The sequence below is a fragment of the Mangifera indica genome, chromosome 20, assembly GCF_011075055.1.
Source record: "Mangifera indica cultivar Alphonso chromosome 20, CATAS_Mindica_2.1, whole genome shotgun sequence".
NCBI classification, from domain to species: Eukaryota; Viridiplantae; Streptophyta; class Magnoliopsida; order Sapindales; family Anacardiaceae; genus Mangifera; species Mangifera indica.
Genome location: NC_058156.1, coordinates 4,259,371 through 4,265,506, shown reverse-complemented (window position 1 = coordinate 4,265,506; position 6,136 = coordinate 4,259,371). Strand labels below are relative to the sequence as shown.

Genomic DNA, 6,136 nt, shown 5'->3' with positions numbered 1-6,136 from the left:
TTATTACAAGACTTTTGGTGTATAATGCCTCTCTAAGGCTGAGAATACAATTGAAGCACACTTGGTTTCTCTCAAAGATTAGAATGTAAGCTTTGTGAAAGAGATGATATGCAATAGAAATGAGAAGAAATAGCTTGGAGTTTGCTCAATAAGTTTTTTTAACTCTTCTCCATTTGAATATTGTTCTATTTATAAGAAAAATGAGGCTTAAAACTTGATAGAGCTATTGAAAATGAAATTGTATCATTTGAAAGTTGAGAGAGACATTTTTCTTGTGAAATCTACGCATGAATGGTCAGGACAACTTTCTGGAACGATTGATACCATCAATTATGGATAAAGGTCAATCTTGGTTTGAGTTCCTAACGGCCAACAATTAATGCTCCCACCATCTGGTATCGATTGATACAACTATATGTATTGATCATTCGTGCTTTTTCATCTTTGTTTTAAAAAATTCTACAAGGGTTAACGAGATGTGTAACAAGCAAATGAGTGACTTGCACATCAAGTAATTTTTGCACTATGAATGGTTAGTATACTTGTATGAATGGTCGGGACACCTTTGTTAACTATTGCTTGCTTTGTTCTTAACTTTGACTGTTTTAATCTTGGAACAAGTGAACATTGTATCAAATAATTATCTCGTTCCATGCTTGAAATTAGTACCGAACAATTGGTATAAAATTAGTATTGGTTGTTCCAGACCATATAAAATTATTATAGAATTCTAAAACATTACTGACATGATAGACAAGCAATAAACAACTTGGTTAGCAAGTGAAATTTTGCCTTATACTGATTGTTTATCCTTGGCTATTGTTCATCCAATTCCTATATTTTTCACACTTTGTGAAACTTGAATTACTTTAACACGTTTTATGGACTTATTAGTAATTCAAACTTGTATTTTTATCATCATCAAAACATCTAAGAGTCTAACGTGGTATATGAAAATAAAATATTTAATTTCACTTTTACTTATTTCTATAATTTCTCTTATATGTTTTTTTCTTCCTATTTAAGCCTATATAAATAAATTTATTTCAATCGTTCCATCACTTTTTTTATTTATAATATAATGAAATTGACTAGAACTGAAATGTTAAAAATGATTAAAAAATAATCATAACTTAATATTTTGATACTTTAAAATTTTAGGATTAATATTATACATTATATTTGATTTATCTTATTTTTCAGTCATGCTACAATAGTTTATCTCTACCATAATTTAGGTCTTTTCAATTAAATTCTAGAGTTTCGTATACTTTGAATGCAAATATAAATAATAAAAATATATATTTAATTTTACATATTTTAAAAAATAAAAAATTTATTTTGCAGGCTGACCCAAGGGGCCCTGAGTCATGTCGTGGCCTCACTCGCTATATAACAGCCAGAGGCACGACCCGACCTAAGATTTCGCTCGAACCGGCACACCATGTATATATATAAAACAACTTTAACATTGACAGTGCCAAGAAATATATAAACATGCACCGAAATAGATAACTTAAATAAGCATACATTAACGAAGTTAATTACGTCCAAACTACCAAACATGGTTAAAGAAACGTACAAGCAGTTCACTTTGTGTTCCGTATTTATTGATAATATTTACTACCCAGTCAGAAAATCCATGACAACACGCTTGATACTTCCGTTGTTTTTCTCGAGCAGCCTCTTGTTCATTTCTTCATCACAGAATCCCTGCAACCACATTTCATTCAAATCTGTTTCAACTCAAACACGTGGATAAAGAATTGGCTTATGAAGCTCACCCACTCCATCAACTTCAAACAACTAGGATAACAAATGACAGTGGAAAAGAGTGGACAAACCATAACCAGTAATAATTAAAAAAAAGGAAAACAATGAAATTCTACATCAATTCATCACAGTTTTGAAGTACATAAGCCACCATCTCCTGCAACTGAAGCATTGGATCCCGCTCAGCAACACCACAGAGATCATTCGAAGATTTCTCCAAGTTGTTCTCATTCTTCCTCAAGATCTTGTCTAAATCAACCTGCTTGAAGCCCATCACCACGAGCTCCTTGAGGAGAGTCTGCTTAACGGCATCTTTATCACTTATTTCCTCAGATGATGCTGCCACACTTGTAAGAGGAGTAGATGAAAAGGAGGCCTCAGCTAGGTCAGCAACAGTGAGATCAATGATGGGATCTGACACAGATGATGGAGCCAGTGGTGATGATGAAGCAGAAGCTAAGCCACCATTACCAACCAGTATGCTATCATTTACAGGGAAATTCTCCTCCTTTGGCTGTTCATCAACCAATGGTTTTACTGGTTCAATGACTGGGTAAGAGTTGCAAGGTACCTGCAAACCTCCATCCACTACGGGCTGAATATTCATACCTATAGTTTCACAGTTTTTGTGCCAATTGCTCACAGGTGGCAAACTCAAATTTAAGCCTTGAAAGCTAACACCATTGCCATCCTTCAGTTATTCGATTTGGCACCTTATAATTGAAACAGAAATGAATATGTCTTTTACGTGCAAGCAATACCCGGATAAGAACCCACACACGCTGCCCAAATTTCAAACCGGATGGTGACGCCACCCTCCAGTAAGAGATATAACGACCAGGCAACTCAGGTGCAGTAAAATCAACAGACATTTCCAGCTCATCATCCACAGGCAAACCATTAGCAGGAACCTGTAATAAATTGAAAATATTACAAAAACCTATTCCAATGTGAAGAAACTATTTAAAAAGCAAAGGAATTGGACAACATTTCCAGAATGCAACAAATTTAAAATTTCTACCTTTATATCAACTGAAACTGCATCACTGAACCTATCTCCGCCGATCCACATGAGTTGTGTTCCCTGGGGCCATACTTGAGTACCGCTATTGCGCATCCTTCATATTTTAGTGAATGGGGTAGAAGGAGTCATTATAGTCCCATCTGAGACATTGACATCCAAAATGAATCGACTGTCTAACTTTGGCCTACCTTCCTTGATTCCAAAATCTAATGGCATTAAAAGAACTGGTGGGATACTCTTATATGGTGTTGTGGGAATACCACACCAATAATTCTGTTTCTACAAAATCATAGAAAAAAAAAAACTCAATCCAAAATAAATGCAAGAGAAGAATGGAATAAAGAAACGACTCACTGAATATACATACATGATCATATAACCTTTTGCAAGATCTTGGATGTTGATAATATACAGGCTCATCAAATCTAATGTAATCATTCTCATTGTCCATTGCTGCGAAGCTAGTACTGCACAGATCAAAATCATCTTTCCCGTAAAAGCATAACAGAGATTAACGTGCATACAGAACTTCCATTACACGCCACTAAGCAACGCTTAACTATTTTTGTTACACTTTTGATTTGAATCAAGCTCCGGTAATGGGATGAACACCACAGCCATCACATTTGATGCCCCTATGGAATGTACCAAGCATGGAACTGCGAACCTTGTTCGGCTGAATAATGCGACGGTAGCAAAAAGTACCAGTTGAGTCGTTTGCTACAGGAGTTGCACTAAATGGACACTCATTAGAAACATAACCACCCAAACCAATGGCGTGGGGTTGACCTATGTCAGATGGCCTTGTTGTATATCAGCTGAACTTTTTGGTGCAAGAGAAAGAGCAAAATTGCCACTGTGTTGACCGCAAATATAATTTGCCTCATTCCAATCAATGGTAGCTAGAATATCAGAACCATGTGGTGCAATGCCCACATTTGAGCTTCCAGAAGGAATTGAACCAGTCTGTGGGATTGCATTCTGGTTAACATCAGGTGCCCAAACTCCTGTGGGATTTCCAACAACACTCTCTTGGCTCCTTACGCCATTTAGGTCCACAAAATCTTTGACCAAAGTATAATGTAACTCATACGAAAGATGCTCATGATAACACATTCTAAATATACCGATTGATGATTTGTAGAGTATCGAAGTTAGGGTTTTGATGATCTATGAACCCAGACTCGATCAAGATTTGACAACGGAAGGATCTTATCTACATGGGATGTATGATTGGAAATTAGATTGGATGAATTATTTCTTCAACATGGTTTAGAGGACTATAGCACATTGCTAGATGTTCTCCATAATCATTAAAGCTCTAGACATATTTTTGGATCATTTGAAAAGGGTTCACGGGTAAGTTACGGTGAGCCTAAAAGGTCACACCAATATACCAAGCATTTAAGAGAGTGATAATTGATTAGCTAGGGTTTGTTAACACTTTTCCAAGAGTAATAAAAGAAACATCATATAAAATGTTATATGGGTGTTAAAGTAATATTTTAAGAGTTAAAATGTTTATGAGATAAAATTAAGGTGACTAATGTATATATAAGATATACATACATGACTATTATGTAAATAGAAACTTTGCAAGGAGCCATGCAACTTTTAAGAAATTGCCAATTAAGTCCACCACTATATAAAGCTGAAGTTAGTGAAATCTTACGAACAAGTTTCACTTTAGCTAAAAAAAATTTCTCTCACCTCACTTTCTCTCTCTAATTTGGCTAAGGCCATTTTATGCTTGGTTTGGTGTAATCTTTTAGAGGCATTACAAGTGTGGTGATCCATTCCATCATCTTCATCAAATAAACAAGCTTATAGAAGCATCATCTTCATCAAACAAACAAGCTTATAGAAGGTATAAACACTAACCTTTCTTTATGGTTGTTTGTATTGCATTGATTATTGGTTAATTGTTACATGCATGCTGTTTTTCCATCTTAATCTTTACCAAGTTTTTTCATGTACTTCTTTTGATTTTGGCGATGGACCATAATTTGGTTTTACAAATGTAAGCAATTAATATTAATTGGTTAACAATATAAACAACCTACCTCTTCATTTTCATGTAACTTGAATTGTGTTTCCTCTCCTAAACTTATTTGATATTTCAGGTACTCTAAAATTCAATCTATTGTTTTAATAATTTCCCTGGAGTTCATTTGATAGTAATATCTCTTTAACAAATTGTGAAGGAAGATGAAGATCTAAGGTTGAAAGGATTTCAAACTATCTCAGTTGAAAATAGTTCAGCTAGTTGTTCAAAAAATCATGAACATCTTCATCTAAGATGGAGGTTTAATGAAAACAAGTGGGATACTCATTTCTTCTTTTAGATGTATGTAACGCTTGTCGACTGAATTTATTATTTCAATTTTCCTTGTTGTCTTGCTGAAATTTACTTGTACTCTAACAGATTATTCTAAGTTATATTGGATTTCAATTTGTTGGTCTTGATTTCATGGATGTAGGCTATTATTATAGCTAAACCATGTAAAAATTGATCTGTTCCCTTTACATTATATAGATCATTTTCTTTTTTGTTGCATGGTTTCATGAGTGCATAAGTCAATTAACTACTTACATAGTTGTTCTCACAAATTGTATCTAAAATATTTTGAAAAATGTTTTTTTTTAATATTTTCCATAGAAGAAAACTTTATTTATATGGTTGTCAAGATGAAAGTATTGAATGAATTACTTGAATAAAGATTTTCGAATAGTTTTCAAAGATAAAGATTTGCTAGAAAGAAAAATTTAATAAAATTGCTTTTATTGAATGTCTGTAATAAAATGAAGAATTGATGAATTTATAAATCGATAAATATGACTAGATCATAAAATATCTATGGGCGCATGTTGAATGATGATAAGTCTACGGACCTATGATGAATATGAATAATGAAAAGTTTGCGGACCTATGACGAATATAACTGATGAAAGGTATGCAGACTTATTATTAATAAGAATAATGAAAGGTCTGCAAGGCTATTATGAATATGAGTACAATTAAGGGTCTGCAGACCTATGTGAATATGAATAGGAATGATGAAAAGTCTTGTGGACTTACGATGAATATGAACAAGAATATAATCGGGTTACCGAGGATACAGGTAATACTATGTGGCAAAGTCTTGTACAAATTTCATGTTTTCTTGAGCTTACAAATTTTATGTTTTCTATTTATGAGCAATATTTATGAATTCTTCTAAGATTATTTTATAAAAAAAAATGAATATTTGGATGTTCTTATGATTGATGAATATCAAAATGTTTATACTTGTTTTTATTTATGACAATGAATATGAAATTGTTTTATATTGTTTGTCT

At 33.4% G+C, this 6,136-nt stretch overlaps 1 pseudogene; it reads right to left on the bottom strand.

The window, feature by feature from the left end:
- Positions 1–1,623: 1,623 nt before the first annotated feature.
- Positions 1,624–3,913, bottom strand: LOC123204797 (annotated as a pseudogene).
- Positions 3,914–6,136: the final 2,223 nt, after the last annotated feature.